At 37.9% G+C, this 26047-nt stretch overlaps 1 long non-coding RNA gene across 1 annotated transcript in view; it reads left to right on the forward strand.

The window, feature by feature from the left end:
- Window positions 1-26047, forward strand: part of LOC118720084 — a 265048-nt gene that overhangs the window by 111037 nt on the left and 127964 nt on the right. Inside the window, exon 2 of the long non-coding RNA XR_004988353.2 lies at window positions 24872-24886. This is a non-coding gene — a long non-coding RNA (uncharacterized LOC118720084). The remainder of the gene's footprint in view (window positions 1-24871; window positions 24887-26047) is intronic.

Genomic DNA, 26047 nt, shown 5'->3' on the forward strand with positions numbered 1-26047 from the left:
ATAAACAACCCCCAAATCAAAGAACTGGAGAATTCTCTAAAAAAAGAGATAAATGAAATGGTGATAAGAAATTTATCTGATATAGAGTTCAGAATAATGATGGTAAAGATGCTGACAGCATGAGAAAAGATATGGAAACTATGAAAACAGAAATAAAGAATTACATAACGCAAACAAAGTACACTTTGGAAAGAATACACAGAAAATTAGGGTAAGCTATGCATCAAATTAGATAATTAAAAGTCAGTGTTAAAAAAAAAAAATCACTCGGAGGACCAAAAAGAAAAAAAAAAAGAAAAAAATTGAGAAAAGCTTAATGGAACTGTGGGACAACATGAAATTAACAATATTTGAATAGTAGGTGTGCCATAAGAGGCAGAAAGGGGGAAAGGGATAGGTAATGTGTTTAAAGAAATAATGACAAAATGTGTTTGCAGAAATAATGACATCACAGAAATGCAAAGAATTATAAGAAAATACTATGAAAAACTATATGCCAACAAGCTGGACAATGTGGATAAAAAAATGGGAAAACTCCTAGAAAAATACAATCTCCCAAAACTGAATTAAGAAGAATCAGAAAACCTGAATAGGCCAATAACAACCAATGAAATAGAAGCAGTAATCAATAATCTCCCAACAAACAAAAGCCCTGGTCTGGGTGGCTTCAGAGGGGAGTTTTACTAAACATTCAAAGAAGAACTAACACCTATACTTCTCAAACTACTCCAAAAAAATCAAAGAGGAAGGAACACTTCTAAGATCTTATTTTGAGGCCATCATCATCCTAATTCCCAAAACAGATAAAAACACTAAGAAAAAAGAGAATTACAGGCCAATATCCCTGATGAATTTAGATGCTAAAATCCTCAACAAAATTTTAGCAAATTGGATCCAGCAATCCTATCTAATAAAAGAGTAATATGCAAATTAATCATCATTCCAGGGATGTCCGACTGCCTGTTATACCCACAAGCCATGCCCACCAGCAAATCAGGAGAGGATGTGCAAATAAACCCAACCAAGATGGCTACAATTCACAGAGAATAGGAGGGAGCATGGGTTTCCCTGGCAATGGACAGAAGCCAAGCTTTCCACCTGTCCTTACAGGCCTAAGCCTCCACTCAAGGCTAAAAAACTTCAATGATAGAAGATACATAAATCCATACAGAAATGGTGGCAGCCACGGAGCTGGAAAGAGCAGGAGACTAGGGTTTCCCCTATCGATGGAGGAAGCCAAGCTTTCTGTACACTCTGGCCAGCCCAGGCCTCCTCTTAAGGCTACAAAGTTTCCATTATAGAAGATACATAAATCCCAACAGAAATGGCTGCCACCACGGAGCAAGCAGAAGGCTTGGCTCCACTCCAGGCTACAAAGTTTCAATTGTAGAACATAAATTAACCCCAGATACCAGGGCCTCCACATGGGTCGCCAGGGGTGTGGCCAGCCTGTAAACCACTATAGGCCCCTCGCCCAGGCCACCCCATGCACCAAGGGACCTCCACCCTGATCCAGGACAACCTTCAGGGAAAATCAGTAGGCCCCCACCTGTGCACCAGGCCTCTATCCTATTTAATAAAAGAGTAATATGCAGATTGACCATCACTACAACACACAAGATGGCTGCCCCCATGTGGTCAAAGATCCTGCCCCCATATAGACATAAGATGGCCATCACAAGATGGCCAGCAGTTGGGAGGCACCAGGCCTGGAAGTGAGGGCAGTTGGGGACTATCAAGCCTACAGGTGAGGGCAATTAGGGGTTACCATCCTAGCAGAGGAGGGAAGTTGGGGGCATCCAGGCCTGTAGGGAATGGCAGTTGGGAGGGACCCAGGCCTGCAGGGGAGGGCAGTTAGGGGAAAATAGGCTGGAAGGGGAGCAGTTAGGTATCAATCAGGCTGGCACAGGAGTGGTTGGGGGTGACCAGGGTGTCAGGCAGAAGCGGTTATGGGCAATCAGGAATGCAGACAGGCATGCAGTTGGGAGTCAGCATTCCTGGTTTGTGAGAGGGATGTCCGACTGCCTGTTTAGGCCTGATCCCACTGGTGTAATCTGGCTTAATGGGCAGTTGGACATCCCTCAAGGGGTCCCAGATTGGAGAGGGTGTATGATGGGCTCAGATACACCCCCATGCCCATGCATGAATTTTGTGCACTGGGCCTCTAGTATATTATAAAGATCATACATGATGACCAAGTTGGATTTATTCTAGCAATGCAAGGTTGGTACAATATTTGCAAATCAATAAATATAATGCATCACATAAACAAATTGAAAGACAAAAATCACTTGTTCATACAAATAGACTGAGAAATAGCACTTGTCAAAATCCAACACCCATTTTTGATTAAAAAAAAAAAACTCTCAGAAAAGTGGGAATAGAGATAGCATATCTCAACCTGATAAAGTCCATTCATAACAAACCTACAGCAAACATTGTGCTCAATAGGCAAAAACTATAACCATTTCCCCTAAGAATAGGAACAAGACAAGGATGTCTGCTTTTACCACTCTTATTTAACATAGTATTGGAGGTCATAGCCACAGCAATCAGACAAGAAGAATAAAGGCATCCAAATTGGAAAAGAGGAAGTATAATTCTCATTATTCACAGCAGATGACATGATATTATACATAGAAAACCCTAAAGACTCAACCAAAACACTATTAGATTTAATAAATGAATTGGGCAAAATAGCAGGATACAAAATCAACACCCAAGAATTGATGGCTTTTTTATATACCAATGAGGGGCCCATTGCACAAATTTGTACATCTTGAAAGGAACTGTGGGTCACAAGGCTGTGGTGGGCACAGGGGCATGTCTCAGTCCATTCACTGTGCCCCACCTGACCCCTCCCACCATGGCCCAGAGTCCCCTCTCTACCAGCAGCCCTGCTCTCACTGCCACTGCTTCCATGCACAGACAGTGCCAACCCTTCTCACACTGTGATGGTGTGGAGTGATTGGGGCAAGCGCCAGCAGTGGGTACAAGCAGCAGTTGATGCTCGGATTGCCTCTCAGGAGCAGTGGTTACAAGCAGCAGTTGCTGCTCAGATTGCCTCTCAGGAGCAGGGGGAGGTAGAGAAGTCCTGAGGAGCTTCTGGAGCTGGCAGCTTCCACTCACAGCCGCTGCTGTTACTGAGCAATCAGAGATGGCACTGGGCACCGGCAGTGGTTGTGAGTGGCAGCTCTGGTGCCAACATCAGGTACAAGCAGGACCAGCATTGGCAGCCAGCAACTGGTGTGAGTGGCGGCTCTGGCACTGGAAGCGGGTGCAAGGGGGGCCGACACTGGCAGCAGGTGAGATTGTTGAGTGGGATTGTGGCTTGTGGGAGCAAATAATTTTTAGTAACCACCAGAGGCTTGCTATGATGATAGCGACTGACGTCCTACCTTGGTCTGCTGTCCCTGCTCACCTGTTCCACATCCCACTGTGGCCAACGCCTGCCATGTTCCCTGCTCTGCCACTTGCTGCCTTCACATGCCCTGTTCCATGCGCATCCCCTGGTGGTCAGTGCATGTCATAGCAAGCATTGTTTTGTTGTTCTGCCATTTGTTCTATTTGAATATTAGGGTTTTATAGAGAGAGATAATAAATTCTCAGAAAGAGAAACAAACAAACAAAAAAATCCCATTTACCACTGCAACAAAAATAATTAAGATACTTATGAATAAACTTAACCAAGGAGATAAAAGACTTGTACTCAGAAAACTAGAGAATGTTGAAAAAACAGATAGAAGAAGATATAAACAAATGGAAGAATATTCCATGTTCATGGATTGATAGCACCAATATCATTAAAATGTCCATACTACCCAAAGCAATCTACAGACTCAATGCAATCTCTATTAAAATACCTACAGCATATGTCATAGATCTAAAACAAACACTCCAAAAATTTATATGGAACCAAAACAGATCCCAAATAGCTGTAGCAATCTTGAGAAAGAAGGACAAAGATAGAGGAATCACAATACCAGATATAAAGCTATACTACAAAGACACTGTTCTCAAAACTTCCTGGTACTGGCACATGAACAGATCAATGGAACAGAACAGAGGCCCCAGAAATCAATTCAAGCTATTATGCTCAATTAACATTTGACAAAAGAGGCAAGAACATACATTGGAGTCAAGACAGACTCTTCAATAAATGGTGTTTGGAAAATTGGACAGATACATGGAAAAAAATGAAGCAAGACTACCAAGTTACATCACATACAAGAATAAACTAAAATTGGGTAAAAGACCTAAATGCAAGATGTGAAACCATAAAAATCCTAGAAAAAACCATAGGCAGGAAAATCTCAGAAATCTTTGGTAGCAATATCTTTACCAATACAACTCCTAGGGCAAAGGAAACTAAGGAGAAAATAAACAAATGGGACTACATCAAAATAAAAAGCTTCTGCACAGCAAAAGAAACCATCAACAAAACAATAAGAAAGCCCACTACATGAGAGAACAAACTTGGCAATGATACATCTGATAAAGGGTTAATTGTTAAAATATATAAGGAACTAATACAACTTAACAAAAGGAAGACAAATAATCCAATTAAAAAATGGGCAAAGGACCTAAATAGATACTTCTCCAAAGTGGACATATAAAAAGCAAGATACATATGAAAAAATATTCAGTTACTGAACATCAGAGTGATGCAAAATAAAATTACAATGATGTATCATCTCACACCTGTCAGAATGGCTACCATCAATAAATCAAGAAATGACAAATGCTGGTGAGGATGTGGAGAATAGAGAACCCTTGTACACTGCTGGTGGGAATGCAGACAGGTGCAGCCACTGTGGAGAACAGTATGGAGTTTCCTCAAAAAACTAAATATGGAACTGCCATTTGACCCAGCAATCCCACTTCTAGGAATATAGCCTAAGAAACTGAAACACCAATCAGAAAGAATGTATGCACCCCTACCTTCATAGCAGCACAATTTACAATAGCTAAGATCTGGAAACAGCCTAAGTGCCTATCAGTAGAGGAGTGGATAAAAAAGCTGTGATACAATGTCAACACAGTCAGCTTCTTCTGAGAGCTTTCTTCTTGGCCTATGGATGACTGCCTTCTCATTATGTCCTCATATGAGCTTTCCTTAGTGCATGTATGAGAGGAGAGAGAGAGAGAGAGAGAGAGAGAGAGAGAGAGAGAGAGAGAGAGAGAGAGAGAGAGAGAGAGAAATGGAAGATAATAACTTCAATTTCAGTAGAGCCATTATGATGATTTTTCCTCATCAATATGTGATAACGTGGTTTGTTGCTATTTATAATAGATATCCAAGATCTTAACATTTGGTTGTGTCTACTTGTATTTTCATAAACATTAATCTGTCCATAAGTGTTTTTTATGTGTGGTAGTATAACAGAAACATGACCTTAGTTGTGAAACACTTAAGTTGCTAACAAGGAACTGAGAACTGACATTTTTATTAATGTATTATAAAATGTTATATGTATACTAATAAACAGACATCAATGAGGCAATGAATTGCAAAATCTCATTTTGACAGTAGTCCAATTCTTCAAGGTCAGTGAGTAATAAGAAAAAAAGAAAGTGTCAACTATTTAAGATTGAAAATAATTTCTAAACAAGTGTATTCCTGCTGCCTTTTCATCTCCCATAAAAAATACCAGTAAAAATACAAACTAACAAATTTCAGCGGTTTGTTAATAATCAGTCTACAGTAAATGAAACCTGAATTCTTTCCGTTATATGTTTTGGCAGCTTGAAACTATGTATTTTAGTTTTTATCTGTTCTCTAAAAGCAGATTGCTTGATGGTGTGTAAGAGAGCTAATTAGATATAAATACCAACCGGCACCCAAATAACAAGTATCATAATGATCGTACAGTGAACAGCTGTGCCATTCGATAAATTGATTTCTTCTCTAATACTGCAGCAATTCAAACATTTTCTAGTTCCAAAAGTGCTTTTCCCCTTCATAGGCCAGATTCAATTTTTTTTTTTTTTTTAAAGGAAGGCCCACTAAAGCAGGATTTCAGAAGGCCAGAAAAATCTGAGGCTTTGTGAACCTTTGTTACAAAAGCCGGACACAATTCTTATTGATTCTGCCCTTCTCTGATTTCTTAACTGATAGCACAACATCACATAGGGGTAATGCCTATGGAATCACTGCAAGGAGGGAATGCTGGACTGTAACTGAAGATTGAGAAGTAAATAGCTGTCTTTTATAAAACTGAGCCCTATTCGGTTTTGTTTTATTTTACCATTTCCTGTTTGGATCTACCATTGAAAAAGGTTTGGGACAGTGTTTTAACGTTACTTTAGATTGACAACTCTAAATTCAATTTAATTCATTACATATGTATTTAGTGCCTACTCTGTGCATTGGCATTAATTTAAGGGCTGGTGAACTAGAGACATTGTTTCCTTCTTTCCTTAAGGAGCTAACAATGTAGCTGGGGGAGGGGGTAGAATAAAATCCCCTTATTATTATAAAACAAAATAAAAACAAATTGTGATCTCTAGGGCCAGGTGAGGGAGGGTGTGGAGGGCAGAGGTTAGACACTAGGAAATTATGGAGGACTGAGGAGTGGCCTGAGATAAGCAATTCAGGAAGGCTTCTGTGAGGAAGAGAAATTTAAGCTGATAAAAAGGAAACATCCCATGCTTCTGCAGAACAAAAAGCAGCAAAAATTTATATCACTTTACTTTGTAATCAGATTTCAGTTCTATTTTGAAGCTTCAAAAAATCAGTTGCCAACTTCTAGTTAAAAATACTGCTTGAATGTCTTGCCACCCTCCTCAAACTTCACTAATATGACAAGTCAAGTTATTAAAGCAGGAAGGAGCTATAATATTAGTATGACAAAAAGACCTGGAAAGGAGACAACAGGAAACAAGTTTCTGCAGTTCAAAAAGCAGATGGATGAGAAGAAACTGACTTGGCACACCCAGGAAAGCTACTAGTAAACCCTGAGCTTATAGTGGAAAAAGCCAAGAGAATCAACCAGTTTTACATAATCAGACTTCCCAAAACCTCTGGAGGGTAGTTCCGGGAATTTCTAGAAGGTGAATATGGAGCTAAAATCATGAAGATTCATTTAAGACATTTGCTTGAGAAGTTGGAACCCAAGCCCTTTCTCAATATCATGTAGCTGACACACTTCTCTTGCCCTATCCATGGAAAAATAATGGAATTCAATTCTCTGGAGACAGTAAAATGTCTCTGGAATAAAAGAAACTAGGTATAACTAAAGGAAAGCAGGGTCATATGTTGAATATTAAGAGCCACATAATTTTTCCCTCACTGAGATTCCAGCATGCTGAGAGCCAGGTCTACACTGTATAGTAAGGAGATCAGAAATTCCAGCTGTACCCCAAAAATGGATTTAGCCAGAATAAAATCCTGCACCCACAGCTTCCAATCTGCTTTTCAGAGCTCAACAGGTAACTATGAAGTATTGGTCAGGGATCACTAGGCAAAAGATGGTTAGCAAAACAAAGACATGACAAAGCAACTTGGAGGAAACAGACTCTGAATTAAAAAGTCAGAGAGATAAAAGAGGTTTTTAACCTGTGAAACAAGAACTACTTGCTATACCAGGAACACTGAAAGAACAATGAAAAGCTTTTAAAAATTAAAAAACAACTTTTCCAATATGTTAAGTTCAATAAGAAGGGCTAGAATATAAAGTTTAAGAAATATCTCAAAGTAAAAAAGGCAAAGAGTTTAAAATAAGAGGGAAAGATAGTAAAACAGAATATCTATCCCAGAGACCTAAGATTCAAATAATGAGTATTGTAAAAATCTAGAATACAAAAGGAAGGAGGGAAGAAAATAAAGAAACAATTCAACAAAATGTCTCAGGCTTGAAGAACATGGGTTTCTAGACTGAAAGAGCTGATTAAGTACTTACCACAGTGGATAAAAATAGCCCTCACCAAAACACATCATCATAAAATGGTAGAATTCTAGAAGAGAGAAAAATTTTCTGAAGTGTTCAGGGAGAAAGAACTTGTTTCACATAAAGGATCAGACCTCAGTACTGAAAGCCAGGAGAGAATGAAACAATGACTTCAAGATCCTGACAAAAATTATTTTCAACCTAGGATCTTTATGCTTATGAACTATCAATCAAGCTGAGGGTAGAATTAAATCTTCAGATATGCAGGGTTTTAAAACTTCAGCCACACAAAATTCTCAGGAAAATACTAAAGGATGTCAAACTCTGAGACCAGGAAAAATACCCAGAAAAGGGTATTTTGACCCAGCTGGCGTGGCTCAGCAGTTAAGTGTTCATGCACGCACCAGGAGGGCTGTGCAGGATGCAGCCAATTGTCCCTTCTTTTCATTCTAAACATCAACAAAAAAATATTTTTTTAAATGAGCTCTTGGAAGAACATGTAGAAGGTGAATTTGTGCTTCAATGTATGAAAGGATATTTAAACCACTGTATAGAGCTTGGGGCTAGATTAGTGATACTCAGAAAACGAATCAATCAAAATGAAAAATAATTATTAATTGAGGAGAGAACCAAAAGTTGAGTAGGAAAGGAAATGTACATGTAGTTTACTATATAACTCAGCTCAGTTAAACATTTACTTAGTTATAATCATTTAAACACTGAGTAATAAATTAACTGTATTAAGAAGATGGGTGCTCTGGCTGATGTGTCTCGGTTGGGAACTGAACCTGAGATGTCAGGGTTTCAGGTTCAGGTTTCAGGATCAAACCTCCGTAGGGGATCTATAGGAGGCAGCTGAATGATGTTTCTCTCTCATCGATTTCTCTCTCTCTCCCCCCCCCCCCACCTATACATCCCTCTCTCTCTAAAAATCAACTGAAAACATTAAAAAAAAAAGAAAATTGGACATAGAACGGTATTGGTAGTTGTGAAAGAAAACTAACTCGTCTTCTACTGTAAGAAGGGAATAGATAATGCCAAAAAAGTAACAAAATTAAAATGTAGCTCTACAAATACATTACATAGCAATGTGGAGGTAAGTACCAAAACAATCAGTTCAAGGAATGAGTCTCTAGATGGTATGAAATATTGTATAGAGGATGTCAGGGAACTGATCTTAATATGCCTCATCTTTTTTATTATTTCAACTATATACCTTTAAAATTTTTATAAAATAAAAACTAAATTAAAACAAAACAAAAGAAAACAAAAGAATAGCTGCCAAAATAGAGGCTTGCTTACATATTCAGGATAAGTCTGTGTTTATACCAACATAATGATTCTAATTACTTTGCAATAAAGTGATGGCATTGTATGAAATGATTTATTTATCTCTTGTTAATCCTTAATTGAATATGATTTCTGTAGAAGTATATGATTCCACTTTTTACTATTGTCCCAGCATCTGGAGTGTGACACAATAAATGTGTTTCCTCATTTCTCCCTTAAAGACTATTTGCTCTGTATCATTTTGCATTGCTTATCCTAATCTATTACTGTGTTAGGTTCATTCATGTATTTGTCCTAACTTCTTAAAAGTATGAAATATCCCCCAATCAAATTTTATCCCAAACTTTTCTAGCCCTGCACATGAAATAATTTTTGGGGGAAATACTTCTAAAGGATTTGTAGACTTGCTCACCTGATGTTTCAGAATCTTAAAACTCTGATTTATTTCCAACCCTGATATTGTTCTTCTCCCTTTTAAAACCTGGACTAATTTACTAAAATGGTAAATGGTTTATGCTCATAGAAAGAGATGCCTAATTAATGACAAAATATTCCATGGAATGCATGGGGATTTAATGACACTGCTGTTAGTTTTATTAACAATAAAGGTGTTGAAATTTGTGTTAAGATATACTCTAAAGGTTTGGAGTTCTACTATTTTTTTCTAGGACTTTTATCTAAGAAATGCAAACTATTATTGCTCAAGAAAATTCACATAGGGATAGTGACCTGCTTTGAGTACAAAGGAGTTTGTGGCATGGCCAAAAATAGAACTGAAGCATTCATATAATCAGTTCTCTTGTAGCATTAAATAAGTATTTCCAAAAAGATTTTTAATAATTTATTTGGTGTGCAAAAAAAGAAAGGTTACATTTAAAAGGTGTACACTGATAAAACTGTGTGCTATTTGTGCTAATTGAGTCGGTGGAGTTGTATGTCTGTGTATCCAATTTAAATGAGTCATATTAAATCTCAGTTGACAAAAGTACACCTTAATTTCATGTACTTTTATTTTATAAAATAACACTTTTACTTATTATATACAAGAAAAGAATAGCATAGCAAAAGCATAAGCACAAAAAATATATAATTCAGCAAAGCACAGAAAAAAAATAAAAATCATGTGTGATACCACCACCAAAAGATAAATCTTATTAGCACTAGGTCAGGTTGACACATATCCTGACAGTCTTTTTTCTAAGTGAATATGCATGTGTATATGTATACAGACAAATAGTTGTATTTCTCAACATTCAGACTATATAATGTGCATAATATTTCAACTTTATTTTTTTTAATTTAACAATATATTTTAAGAATTTCCTATGTCAATAAACTGTTATAGTATGATTTTTTCATGTAGCATATAGTTTAATTCTATTAATCTGTCATAATTTACATCATAAGTCTCTTGCTATAGACAATTTGTTTCCAAAATTTCTTGATTATAAATTAAGCTGATAGGAACATCATTGTATATACATCTTTTTACGGTTCTCTGATTATTCCCCTAAAATAAGTTTCTAAAATTAGAATTTGTGCGTCAAACTCTTTCTATTCTTTGATTTAACAATTCTACTTCTAGAAACAGTCTAAGAAACTAATTAAGCCCTGTTTTAAATCTATTTTAAATATACAGTTCACTTAATAAACAGATTTGACTTAATTATAGTCAAATCACAAACATTTACGTTTTTTCCCAATCTCCATCACAACTCATTGACACAAAGGAGAGTTCATTTGAAAGGACTTTAAGAAGTCTGGAATTAGCTGTGGAAGCAGCATTTACACATTTATGATAGAATGAAATCCCATGCTACTATATGGTATTGAATCTAATTGGCAAATTCTGTTCATGTAGGAAAGTTGGATGAGATATATCTCAAAGACTGAATTGAAAAGGACAAGTTTTATCACAAAAAGGAAAAATATTTGATCTTTTCAATATAAAACAATGTTTTGTTCGCTCTATATAAAGGCTCTATTCAACCAAGATTGCCTGTGTAAGTTGAGAAAGAAAACTTAACTTTCTCCATTTCTAAGTTTTCCTTTAAAGCAACTAAGCAGACAAGCTCCATTATAAGTAATGGAAAACATATAGGAAGAAGTCATGTCTCTTAATTGCTAACTTCATTTTAAAAAAAATCTTTACTGTTGAAAGGATTAAATATGTCCCCATCCCCCCTCCCCCATTGACCCATTCTAGCCACACAACCCCTGCCACTCGCCCCAGGCCTTCACCATCCTATTGCCTGTGCCCTTGGGTTATGGATATATGCATACAAGTTCTTGAGTTAATCTCTTCACACCTACCCACTCACCCATGCCTTCCCTCTGAGAAGCAACAGCTTATTCCATGCTTCTATGTTTCTAACTTCATTTTTTTTAAAGCCACTAACCCGAGCCAGTGTTGCTCAGTTGATTGGAGATCATCAGGGAACATGCCCAAGTTTCAGGTTCAGTCCTTGGTTGGGGCACGTGTAGTAGGTAGCTGATGGATGTTTCTCTCTCTCTCTTTCCCTTCCTCTCTCTAAAAATATATATTTTTAAAGTCACTAAAGCCCCTAATTCAGTGAATTTTTCAAATCCTATGGCCATAAAAAACCTGAGGTCCTTATTCAATACTCAAGTTCCTGGCTCTACCCCAGACCTACTGAATAAGACCCTCTTACTGTGGAACTTGAATTTAAGTTTTTAAAAATATGTTTTCATTGATTTTAGTCAGAGAGGAAGGGAAAAGGGGAGAAAGAGAGAAACAGCAATGAGAGAGAAACATCTACTGACTGCCTCCTGCATGTCTCCCCCTGGGCATCGAGCCCCCCAACCTGGACATTTGCCCTGATTGGGACTTGAACCTGAGACCTTTTGGTGCATGAAAGGATGCTCAACAAACCAAGCCACATCAGCCAGGGCTGGAACTACACTTTTTATAATTTTTTTCAAATGATTCTTATTCATATAACTATCTGAGTACCAGAACTCTTAATTGATTATAGAACTTAAAACAAACACTTTACATTTCTCAGGATCAGGAATGAAAGTAAAATAGACAAGAGAAGGAAGTGGTAAGTAGATCATAAATGTTGACACTCACAATCATTATATCTGAAACCCATACATGTACTACATACACACAGGCACACAGAACATTGTTTTATTAGTTTGTTTATTTTTTCATGTTATTAAATATTTAAAAAAACAGAATTCAGAATGAAGTATGTAGCAAAACGCCATTACTTAAATTTTAAATACATGCATATACTAAATGTTATTAGTTACTTTTATAAAGATGTATCCATTGATAAGTATTTTTTCTTCTTATTTCCTCAATAATTGGAGTTTTGTTCCCAGGCTCTTTGTTGTCCAGTGTGTCCATATGATAAGATCAAGCCAGGGGGTTGTTAGTAAAAGTGGTGTGTGAAAATTGGGGAAGCATTGTAAAAGAAATGGAAATTCTAGTTCATTTCCTGCTGGACAGAACATTGACGTGATGGCTGGAATGCTGACATGACGGTGGGGCTCAAGAAGCCAAATTGTAAATTTTGAAAATGGCTGAGCAATCAAATAGAAGACAGAGCTATAATAATCATGAAGTATCATATTAGCTTGAAACCGCCTACAGTTTGTGAACAATAAAGTTGCCGTCAGTGTTATTGTAGTTTTTCATGCTACTCACATACAAATCTGTCTTTATGTTTAAAGAGTGAACAGTAAAAGGAGTTCAAGTTGCAGGAAGTGAAATACCAAACATGTAACTTAAATGTCTAAGCATAAAAAGTTGGTTCTTTGAAAAAACAATCAACAAAACTGACAAATTTTTAGCTGGAATGACCAAGAGAAAGGATTAAAATTACTAAAATCTGTAATAAAATAGGGACATCACTACCAACCTTACAGAGGGAAAACTACATTATGAAGGACACTATGAACAGCTGTGTGCCAACAAATAAGATAATCTAGATAAAATGGACATATTCCTAAATAATTACAAACAACTCAAGAAGAAATAGGTCTAAATAGAACAATAACAAATAAAGAAATGTATTATTAATTTTAAAAATTCCACAGGAAAAAGCACAAGATCCAGTTTTAATAATGAATTCTACCAAAAGTTCAAAAAAGAATAGAATTGTTTCACAAATATTTACCAAAAAAATAGAGGTAGAGGGAACATTTTCCAATTCATTCTACAAAAACAGTATTATACTGATGCCAAAATAAGACAAAGACATCACTTATAAAGAAAACTACAGCCCTAGCCAGTTTGGGTCAGTAAATAGAGCGTCAGCTTGTGGACTGAAGGGTCCCAAGTTCAACTCTGATCAAGGGCATGTACCTAGGTTGTCTCTCTCTTGCATCCGTGTTTCTGTCCCTGTCTCTCACCCTCCATTCCAGTCTTTCTAAAAATCAATGGGGGAAAAAATCCTCAGGTGAGGATTTAAGAAAACAACACTACAGATGATATATTTTATGAAGACATAGCCTCAAGAAAATGCCAGCAAACCAAATCAAGCAACATATAAAAAGATGTAAACACCATGACCAAATGGGACGCAAATTTGGTTTAATATAAAAAAATCAATTAATGTATCAATAATACACCATATTAATAAAGAACAAAATATATGACTACTTTAAAAGACATAAAGCATTTGACAATATCCAATGCTTTTTCATGGTAAAAACACACAACAAACTAGGAGTAAAAGGGATTTTTCTCAGCCCAATGAAGGACACCTAGGGAAAAACCTACAATAGATATCACATTTAATGGTAAAAAACTGAATGTTTTTCCCCTAAGACCAGGAACAAGGCAAGAATATCTGAGTCATACATCAATTCAACACTACTGTATAGTAAAGATGCTAGCCAGGGCAATTAGACAAAGACACACACACACAAAAAAATAAAGTAAATCCAGATTAGAAAGGAAAAAGTAAAACTGTCTTTTCATGTGACATAATGTTGTATACAGAAACTCTTAAAGCATCAACACAAAAAACACTAAAGTTCAGCAAAGTTGCAAGGTACAAGATCAACATAGCAACATTAATGGTATTTATATACCCCTGGCAGGGAACAATCTGAAAATAAAATTAAAGAGCAATTCCATTTACAATGACATAAAAAAGAACAAAATGCTTAGAAATGAATTTAACAAAAGAAGGACTCCTACTCTGATAACTACAAAATATTATTGGAAAGATTAAAGAAGACCTAAACAAATTAAATAGTGTTCATGAATTGGAAACATGATACTATTTAGATGGCAAGTCTCTCCAAATTAATCTACAAATTTAATACAACTCCTAAAAAAATCCTAGCTGGTTTTTGTTGTTTGCCAAATGTGATAAGTTTACCCTAAAATTTGTATGGAAATCAAGGATGCAAAATAGCCAAAACAAGGAACAAAGATGGAAGACTCGCACTTCTTGATTTCTGAAAATCTGGGGCACCACTAACATCTATAGAAATAAACATATAGACGAATGGAACAGAATTGAGATTCCAGAAGTCAATTCATATATTAAGGTAAATTATTTTTTAATATATTTTTATTGATTTCAGAGAGGGAGATACAGAGAAACATCAATGATGAGAGAGAATCATTGATCAGCTGCCTCCTACACTCCCTCCATGGGATCATGCCCTGTTCTAGAATCAAACCATGACATTCTGTTTCATAGGTTGATGCTCAATCACTGAGCCATGCCAGCTGGGATAAGGTCAATCATTTTTATCAAAAGTACTAACACAATTCAGTGAAAAAAAAAATAGTCTTTTCAACAAAATGTTGTTGGACCAACTGGATATCCACATAAGGAATGAAGTTAGACCCTTTCCTTATTCTATACACAAAAATGAACTTCAAGCACATCACAGACCTGCCTTCTTAAGTCTTTTCATTTTCTTGATGGTATGGTTTGTATTACAAAAACAATCTTAATTTTGATGGTCTAATTTATCTAGGTGAATTTATCACAAGTGTATTGTATCTAATAAATTTGCTTTTACAAATCTATATAAATACAACATTTTTATATGAATAATATAGCCAGAAACAGGGATCCAAAGCCTACTGTGTTTTTGAGGGAATAGTATCGCCAAAGCAATTACAAGGATGGCCTGATAAAGCCTGCAATGTTTGATATCTGAAGCCACTCTGGAGCCCTCAGCCATGCACCAGCAAAAGTGACCTACAGGTCTTATGCAGCAATTTGACTTTGAGTCCCTTTCTTCTTGAACATGGAGATTTCCCATACTTACTTTTTAGTTTGCCATGTATGAATTTGAAAAGGTAGCATAATATATTGGTTCCAACAATGGACTTCTGTGCCGTGCCAGCACAGCCATGATTCGGCAAGCCTGAGGGAGACCGGCAAATGATGAACAAAAAAGACAGACAAAGAGAATAAACTGGTTGTAGGTGGATCTCCTGTGCCTGGCTGAGACCACAGAACAGATCCAGACTGCAAGCTGAGCCTTTATTTTATAGCCAGAGGTAAACAAGGTAGTGGTCACAATAGTTACAAAGTTCTTGTGAGTTTCACTTGTTTTGACAGCACTTGCTGCACCTCCCAGGGTCCATTAGCTAACCCAGGAAGGATGTAAGGAGCATCACAAGGTCAAGTTTAATTATGCTAAAAGGGCTATGCCCTCTAAGCTGGGACTTGTTTGTGGCTTTGCCAGTCCAAGGCTTAACCTTATAGCTTTTCCCTACAGACTTCAGATTCAAACTTCCTGAGTTCAAAACTTGGCTCCACATATCAATAATTGAGTGACTGCAGGCAAGTTACTTAATCTTTCTGTACCTCAGGTGTTCCTGTCTGTAAAATGATAATGATAATAATAACAGCTTTTTCACAGGGCAGTTGTGAGTTTTAAATAAGTTAATGTGTGTATATCTCTGATAATAGCACTTGACTTATAAGAAGTGCAAAGCATGAGTTATTCATATTGTTTTCATGTGATTTTTAGGAGGGAGATTAGAAGATCTTTTCATTAGCTTCATATGTCTACCCCTCAGTTTGCAGTTGACAAAAGAAAACCTCAACAACCCAGCCTGTGCAGCTCAGCTACTTATGAACCAGGAGGTCATTATTCAATTCCCAGTCAGGGCACATGCCCGGGTTGTGGGTCTGATCCCCAGTAAGTGGGGAGAGGGGCTGCAGGAGGCAGCCAATCAATGATTCTCCCTCATTGTTGATGTCTCTATCTCACTCTCTTTTTCCCTGAAATCAGTCATTCTATATAATAAGAGTCTAATATGCTAAGTGTCCAGTCAGCTGGTTGGCTGTTCAACCAATCAAAGCATAATATGCTAATGATATGCTAATGTTGCTCAACCAGTCATTATTATGAGCACTGACTACCAGGGAGGCAGATGCTCTGACTGGTAGGTTACCTTGCTGCTGAGGTCCAGCCAATCGTGACTGAGGAAGACAGGCTGGACATGCCCTGGAGCCCTCCCGCAGTCTCTCCACAGCTAGCCTGCACCCTCTCTCAATCTGAGACCCTTTGGGGAATGTTAGAGAGCCAATTTCGGCCTGATCCCACAGGCCAGGCCAAGGGACCCTACTGGTTCATGAATTCGTGCACCAGGCCTCTAGTAAAAATATATTTTAGAAAAAGAAAACTTTAAATTTACACCCTCTCTGTGTGTGTGTTTCTCTCTCTCTCTCTCTCTCTCTCTCTCTCTCTCTCTCTCTCTCTCTCTCTCTCTCTCCCTCAACCTGCCTCTCCTTCAAACTTTCTCATTTCTTGAAATGATGCCTTGGTCTCCTTAACTTTCCAGATAAAATAATTCTGAGTCCTCAGAGTCTTTTGGGGAAATCCAGCCCAGCCACTAAATGAACAGTGACAAGTATCTTTAGTTGACACCACATGTGTCAGGAGAATCACTGAATCAAGGCCTGGCCAAATTCCTGACACAAAAATACTATGGGAAAATATATTGTTATATTAAAACCATTATGTTAGGGGTGGCTTTATGTACAGCAATAGATCAGGAAAACACCCTTCATGATGCTTTCCCCTGTACTTCTCCAGGCTCATCCATCTGATACTTCCCTTAGTTTTTAACATAGCTATCTTTTAATCATTCAGATTTCAGTTTGTCACCTTCTCAAACAGGCCTCCCTTGCCACATTATCTGAAATAGCTTCACACCACGACTGATCATTCTATCATATTTATTTCATCTTAATATTGTCTTAGTATTAATTAACATTTATTGAAGTTATTTTGACTGTTTACTCATTTTTATTGTCAATCTTCTTTTGTGAGGATAAAAATATTGTCTATTTTGTTCACTGCTGTAAAAGTAAAATCATGCCCTTGCCGTTTTTGCTCTGTGGTTAAAGCATCACCCTTTGGACTGAAGGGTCCCAGGTTTGATGCTAGTTGAGGGCATATACCCATGTTGCAGGCTCAATCCCTGACCCTGGTTGGGGCCTGACCCTGGTGTGGGAGGCAACCAATCAATGTGTCTCTCTCACATCAATATTTCTCTCTCCCTCTCCCTCCCACTCTCTCTAAAATAATCATCATCATCATCATCATCATCATCATCATCAATGGAAAAATATCCTCAAGTGAGGATTAATAAAAATAAATAAATAAATAAACTGTGACTAGTGTGTGGTACAAAGTGAGTACTAAACATAGATTAAATGAATGAATAAAAGTGAAAAGGTGTTCTCAGATTTCGCTAGACTGAATGTAGTAACTATTGGACATTGTAATAGATACTCTCAATTTTCCTTACCAAAGTCCTGTTTGTATCCTAATCTGTGTCCCAAAGAAGCTTGCCTTTTTGTCTGGATCAACAAGTTTCCTTTTCCTCTAGTTTTTGGTTGGTTTTGGTCAGTGAGAGGCATCAACAGGAGATTGAAGGGTCAGAAGAGAAAAAGGTTGGGGTATTTGTTCTATTAGTTTGCTCTCAGAGAGTCCACTGGCACTTAGTTACCTCCCTCTTCCAAAGATCACAGTTCTCATAAGATCACATTCTTTTGGCCTTCTCTCACAGGGCAGATTTCTCCAGGACTGCTCATATTTTCTTCCTCTTGTCAGCCAGGCCAAGGGACAGTAAAAGCTCCTCACTGTTACCAACCCTATTGCCCTATTGTGCTTCACCATTTTTGTTGGTTTCCCTTAACCATGCCCTCTTCTTTCAGTCTTTCCATTTAAAATTTCCTCACTTTAAAAGTGTACCATCATTCCCTACCAAAACCCTAACAGTTACCTTATAGTACTAGACAATAGATGCTTCCTATATGTTTCTTCTTAAATATGCTATTATATATTTTTATTTTAGTTAATCTACATACTTGTTAAACTATCCATAGATAGTTGAAAGGTGAATGCACACATTCACCACTCTCCTTTTGAAGCTAGTTCCTTTGGGCAATTATGGGCCTGTAAGTACATAAATATACCTACACACATTCTACACTCAGACATAACACACCTGTTTCTGCTTTCACGATTGTTTCTATCCAGGCACACTCACCATCTTGCTTTGTGGATTCTGTTCTCACCATCTTCAATCACTGTAGCCATGGAGACCTACTCCAGATCTGTTTAGCTATTATTTTACTAATACAATTGATTCATTGGCTCTGAAGGGAAAGTACACTCTTAAGGACAGGAAGCCAAAGTAAGAGAGTTGGGTGTTGTAATCCATAAAGAGAAGACAGTAAAAATACTTTTATCAGTGCACAGATCAAATAAGAAAGTAAGGAAGTATAGTCTGCCCTGCTTAGCCATGTATATTACCAACTTGAGGAGAACACATATTGGTAAAAATGTTAGCAGTTTGGTTAACAACCATTTTTAGTACCTATCTTTTAAAAATATGTTTTTATTGATTTCATAGAGAGGAAGGAAGAGGGAGAGAGGGATAGAAACATCAATGATGAGAGAGAATAGATAGGCTGCCTCCTGCAGCCCTCCCATGGGATCAAGCCCGCAACCCTATGACCTCCTGATGGTTGACGTTCAATCACTAGGCTATACCAGCCAGGTAGTACCTACTTTTTAATAGGCATTAGCAAAATGGTTGTTTTTGTGAGTCTGGCTTCAAGGATGAGGCAATAGCAACTTTATAACTTTAAAAACAAGTTATCTAAAAGTTAAATGAAAGTAAATGACAGTGCTAACTGGTAGTATTTATCTTTAAGTTAAAGTCAAATTTTTGAAATTGTTTTATTGAAATATTTATGCATTTTAATCACAAAAACATAAAGTTTTATAGCTGGGAGAATCTTTAAGTTAATTTCATTTCATAATTAAGAAATCAAGCTCTAGAGTGATTGACCAGAGGTCAAAACTGGAGTTATAATTTCTTGTTTTTTTTTTTATTTCTGTTCTTTCCTTTTGATTATTTTCCAAATATGTCTTCCATGGTGCAGGTTGTGGTAGAGTTGAACAGGGTCAGCTTGGCAGCTTACAAGGCCACCAGAAAAGAGGGAATCCAGGGGATGACATACCTTTCCCAATCCACTTTAGTGAAAGCATCTGTGTTTTTCTCAGTTTTATATATATTTCTGCATAAGATTTTGTTTGGAATTTTTTCTTTGTGTTAAAAAAAGAGAGAGAAATTTTTGAAAAGTACCATTCTATGCCATGCTATTAATCTATAAAAAATGCATTGATTTGATTGATGCATAGATAAAAACTTGCTCTCTGAGAGGAAAAAAAAAAGTCCTGATTTGTAGCATTTACAGATTTCTGTTCCATCATGGTTAATTTTAAGCTATCAATGTGATGCAACAAGTTTGCAAAATTCCTGAAAATTGGTAACAATTGGCTTTTGCAAGCCATTATGAGCTAACTTTGCCACCACACCACTGACTGCATTCCTTCTGTCTGTATTGTACTGCCATAATTTTTTTCTGATTTTTATTCTTATATTTAAATAACCATCTAATTTATAGTTTTGGTTATTATGTAAATATATAAAAAGCAAGGAATCGGTCTACAGGCATTGAAAAATAATCTTCACTGTTTAGTTTTCAGAAGTTTTTTGTTTATTTTATTTATTTGTTTGGGTTTGGGGAAGGGATTTGGCTACAGGTAAACATGTGTGATCTCTTAGCTAAAAAGTAGCATGCTTAAAGTGGAACACTGATAAAGCAACTGGGTGAAATCAATGACCATCTTGGAGGTGGATGAGAATGTTTACACACATATAGATGTTTCTATGTACCAGCAACATCTGCTTTTACATGCATAGAGTTGCTATTTTATCTAACATGAAGAAGTATCTTTGATTGGATTGCTCTTCTTGCTTTATCTCCCTAGGAAGCCATTCAATTGTATCCCATTATTCTCTTTGATTCCAGTGGGTGTTCTATGCTCAGTTTGGCTCTTATTTCCCCACCCAGATGACCTCCTTTCACATGTCTCTCATATTGCTCTACCTCCTGCTGATTTTGAAACACAGCAACAGATGGAAATGTCCGCATTAAAACAGAGAGGTTTTGAAGGATAAGAAAAGAAAAATCAAGGAAGAATAATTGTCCAAATATTTATGCCAAGTTCGTTTTAATGTAAATGGCCTCTTCCTTCTTCCATTCTTTTTTTCTGGTCCAAAGTATGTGAGGAGGGGTTGGAGCATGTCTCACACCATGACATCCACATCCTTACCTTAAAATGGCAACATTATAACTCAACTGGGTTTATCAAAATTGTTCTAGCTAATGTTTCAACTCTTTTGTGATAAATTCTTAACTTCTAGCATTAAAGTCTCAGGGATAAAAGAGACATATCTTACTCTTTTTTTTTTTCTTTTATCACTATTTTTCCGGAGCATAAAAAATACTGAATGGTACTAAAATAGTAAGGAAACTATAGTGTTCACAGAGGTCTACCTGCTTTCTTTCAATCTTTCTCTGTAAGTTGTTGATGAGAATGAAACAAGGGCAAGAATGACTAACCAGTCTATAGATTTGGTCCATCTTTTGAAGAATTTTATGCTCAAACTGAATGAAAATAAATCACTTAGTAAGAAGAGATTTCCTGGGATGCATTTTTAACAGAGTTGAAAATCGCTTTGATTACCTTAAATCATAGACAAGCCATATGCAAAAAACTAAGCAGACATAGTTTCATAGTCAGGTTTATGAATTCTCTCACTACCTTATGATAGAGAGGTGGCAATTGCTCTGATATTGATTATGGTAGCCCATACCAAACCCTGACAAGTTCATGATAAATTCCAGTCAACCCATGCTTCATCTTAATTACCAATAAATGCCTTCAATGGGTGATGGTCCTTTAATTCCTATGCCTATTAGTGAATCATTTATTTTCTGTCTTTTATGACAACCACAGACTTTACTGATACTGAGGAAGATGTTAATTTTTCCTTTTTAAACTTTGACTCTGTTGTTCCTTTCTTTAAAGTGTTGTCAGGAAGAGAAAACACATAACTAGGATAATCGGTCACAACTGGATTGCAGGCTGAAAAATGAAGTAAACTATGACATTGCAGGTTCTCCCAAATTCAATTAATCAGAGACATACCTGAATTTGCTTCATTTATAAGGTGAAAGAATATTTTCAATGTCCAACCTGAAATTTCATCCAGAAATCTGTGCTCTTTCTCTCTTTTATCACTGTCAGTAATAAAAATTCTGCATCCAGCACTTAGCTGACAATTTGGTTGATGATGCATGAGCCACAACAGAAAGCATCTTATCTCCTCTTGAGTGATCTTGATACTGAATTCTTAAGAGGATCAGAAATCTAAGTCCATTAGAAAATTCAGGTATGATTCAAAGATGCCTCTAGGAGGCATGTATATCATTGCTAGGCCACTTGGGCTCTAGTGCAGTGGTTCTCAGTCTTTCTAATGCCGCGACCCTTTAATTCAGTTCCTCATGTTGTGGTGACCCCCAACCACAAAATTATTTTTGTTGCTACTTTGTAACTGTAATTTTGCTACTATTATGAATTGTAATGTAAAGGGTCAGGGCATTAGAAAGGTTGAGAACCAGTGCTCTAGTGTATCTCTTCTGTTTTAATTTAGAGTGTCTAAATAAAATAGCAAAGAAGGGAAAGGAGATAAAATAGCAATTTAGTTTAATTTGAACCCAAGTTAAAGAATCAGGGGTCAAAACAACCTATGCCCATTTTTTAAAATTAATACACAAATTCTCAAACTTGTATGAATGTGGGAAACAAAAGATTTCATCTAATCACACACATATATATAAAGATGGTTAATTGATAAAAAATGATATTTAAGTTATTAGAAAAATTCTGAAGGATAAAATGCAGTATATATTTTCTATTAATAACTATTCTACATGATATTGCTTTGTCCATTTTACTATAGCCTGACTAGTGACAAACTGGGTTGTGACACAATATAACATCTGCTTCCTTTATTTTCAATAACCAGCCACTGAATTGCTTATCTCTTTCCTCCACTATGACTCCAGTTAGGTCCCATTGTTCATTAAACTAGCCAATTTGTCATTCTCAGCTCCATCAAAATCCAACCCAAACATTATCTGATTGTCCTTTCTCTTCTCTTTTCCCCATAGATTACTTTTCATATATAAACTCTATAAACTTATGTGGCCTCTTTCCATTCCTATTATATGTAGTGAAATTTCATTTCAGACACAACTTGGAGATTATATATATATATATATATGTATGCCTAAGTGACTGAACGCCTGGTTGACCAAACAACTGGTCACTATGACGCTCACTGGCCACCAGGGGGCAAATACTCAACTCAGGAGCTGCTCTAGTGTATCTCTTCTGTTTTAATTCACAGTGTGAGTGCCGCTCAGCTGACCAACCCATCCCAGCAGCCAACCAGCCCTGCTGCAGCCACTCATTCCCTTAGTAGTCCTGCAGGTCCAATCTCTGGAGAACTGGCCAGACACCAACGGACCAGTGCCTCCAGCACAATCTCGACAGTGCCACTAGCCTTTTGGAAGTTAGCCTTGGGCACCATGGCTGTTAACCCTCCCTAGATGCTCTGCAAGGAAGAAAAATATAAAAGTGGCCACCAGATAGCTCCCAACAACTGGTGCAAACATCAGCCTTATCCCATCCCAGCCCCCACCTTGGTACAGGCACCAGACACAGGGCTAACAGCTGGTGAATGCCACTGTAGTGGCGCCAGCCTCTTCCATTAAGGACAGAGTGGGTGTGAGCCTGCAGCAGGTACAGTGGGACCAGGATGAGTGGGAGCTGCAGGCAGAAGTGGCAGGCAGCTTGGACTGTTGGTTTTGGCCTATTCCCCACAGGCTATGCCAAAGGACCCCACCCATGCACAAATTCATACACTGGACCTCTAGTGTTACATAAAAGAAACATATGGAACCTTGCTCCTATGTGAGAAAAAGGGCAAAGACTAAGAGAATATTAATCTTTAGAGTATGTCTTCCATGTGGCAGGCTTGATGCTAGCAAATTGCTATTATCCAATTCAATCAATTTTGTAGTATTTTTTATCACCATTTTATAAATGAGGAAACTTAAGTTTCAACTCAGTTTTATTCTACTCTAAGGTCAATACAATATGCTATATCCAAAACACTCACTTGACTAATCTAATTGAAAACATAGTAGGTTGTAGAATGTAACAATTTGGGTAGGGTTGCTGGCATCTTTCCAAACAAGAACAAAGCTCAAAATGAGAAACAGTAATTTAAGACAGAAAATAGTATAAAATTCAATGGGATAATTGATCTTAAAAATACAAAGACCGTCTCTACAGGTGGCTACTGGTTTTATTATTTTGAACTAGACCAGTTGATGTAATCAGCTTGCCAGATTGAAAAATCCAACTGGTGGTTTTGTTATCACTTATTTTTACCCTGAGAGTCCAAATGAAAATAAATGAAGAGTGGTCAACTAAGTTCTGAGCAGTAGAACTAAATCTAGTTTCCAATGGTTCATAAGTTGAATGTAAGTGCATAGTTAGATAATAGTAGACAGAAACTTACAATTCTATAATAATAAATAGGAAAAAGAAAAAAGATATGCTCATGCTATATTATTATTTTTTAGGTTCTTATATAAATATTGCATTTAGTCTTGAGTTTCACATGTTGAGAATTTGGAGAGGTTGTAGAAAAGAGCAACAGAAGGACTGGATTTGTGACTACAGGCTGAGAAAACTGTAATTTAATTCAATTAAATATTATGTTCTATCTATCTATATAAAGAGGGAATATGGAAATTAACCCTCACACCATCACAAAGATGGCTGCACCACAGCAGAGGCTGAGTTTCCGTAATGAACCTTAATGAGCAATCAGCAGGGACCTGAGGCTGAGTGGTGCTGGGCCAGGGCAGGGGACCTGAAGTTGCCCCCCACTGCCCGATGGGGCTCAACAGGGGATCTCAAGGCATGCCCCATGCTCTGGCCCAGGCTGGGGGAACTCAGGCGGTTCCCCCTGCCCTAGCACCGGGCCAGGGGACCTCAGTCCATGCCCCCCATTCGGTGGGGCTTGACAGGAGACCTCAAGCCATGTCTCTGGCCTGATGGGGCTTGATGGGGTCCTCAAGGCACACCTCCTACCTCAATGCCAGGTGGGGAAACCTCAGCCTGTTCTTCCCATCCTGGCACCAGGCAAGGGACCTTAGGCCACACCTCCTGCTCTGGCACCATGCCCAGGGGACCTGAGGCTGCTCCTCCTTCCTGGTGGGGCTTGACAAGGGTAGGGCTGCTGGGTCTGGGTCTCTCCCAATGGGGATGGGGCCGACTGGGTCTGGATCTTATGCAATTTTGAGGCACAGGTGGGTGGGCAGGGACTTGACTCTGGGTCCCTCAGTGCACCCCAGACTCTGACAGGAGGAAGATTTTCATATACATTTTACTAATTTCTTTAATCTCTGACACTTCTATTATCGAGAAAGGGCAAACAGAAATATTAAAATATTTCCTCTAATTAATCCCCTTTTTAATATGCATGGATTCCATGTATGGGGCCACCAGTTCTTTTTTAAGACATTTAATTAAGAACATCTATAAAATGACAATAAGGAAATATAAGTGCCCTAGCTGGTTTGGCTCAGTGGATAGAGTGTTGACCTGTGGACTAAAGTGATTGGGTTTAATTCCAATCAAGTGCATGTACCTTGGTTTCAGACTTGATCCCTGGCTCTGATCGGTACTCATGTGGGAGACAGTCAATCAATGTGTCTCTCCCATATCAATGTTTCTCTCTCTGTTTCTCCCTCTCCCTTTCACTCTCTCTAAAATGTAATATATATTAGAGGCCCAGCACACAAAATTCGTGCATGGGTACAGTACCTAGGCCTGTCCTGCGATCAGAGCCATCTTCCCTGGCTTTCCATAGCTGGCCCAGTCTCCCCCCTGCCACCCCCCCCCAGTTCCCCGTTCTCCATCAGGTGATCAGAGTCTGATGGCCAAAGGAAGGGACCTAGAGGTCAGCCATTCCCACCTGCTTGTCAACCCCACCCCTGCCACAGGTCACCCTCTGTGTCTGGGGTGACCAATGGGGCAGGGGCCTTGGCCTGGCTCTGCCCACATCCCCCATCACCCTCCCCCAGTTCCCTGTTTGTGATCAGATGATCAGAGCCTGCCAACCAGGAGAGGGACTGAGCCATTCCACTTGTTCTCTGGCCCCACCCACCCCAGTTCCCCATTCACCATTGGGTAATTGGAGCCTGCCAGCCAGGTAAAGGAACTCAGAGGAGGTAAGCTTGTGTCATGGTGACTGGTCAAGTGGTTATTCTGGTCATTCCACCATTAGGGTCAATTTGAAAATTGCCCTCTTATTATATGGTATATACATCCTATATAATAAAAGGGAAATATGCAAATTAGCCATCACTCCATCACAAAATATGGCACATACCCACAAGATGGCAGCA

This window comes from Pipistrellus kuhlii, unplaced genomic scaffold (assembly GCF_014108245.1).
Source record: "Pipistrellus kuhlii isolate mPipKuh1 unplaced genomic scaffold, mPipKuh1.p scaffold_m20_p_16, whole genome shotgun sequence".
NCBI lineage: Eukaryota > Metazoa > Chordata > Mammalia > Chiroptera > Vespertilionidae > Pipistrellus > Pipistrellus kuhlii.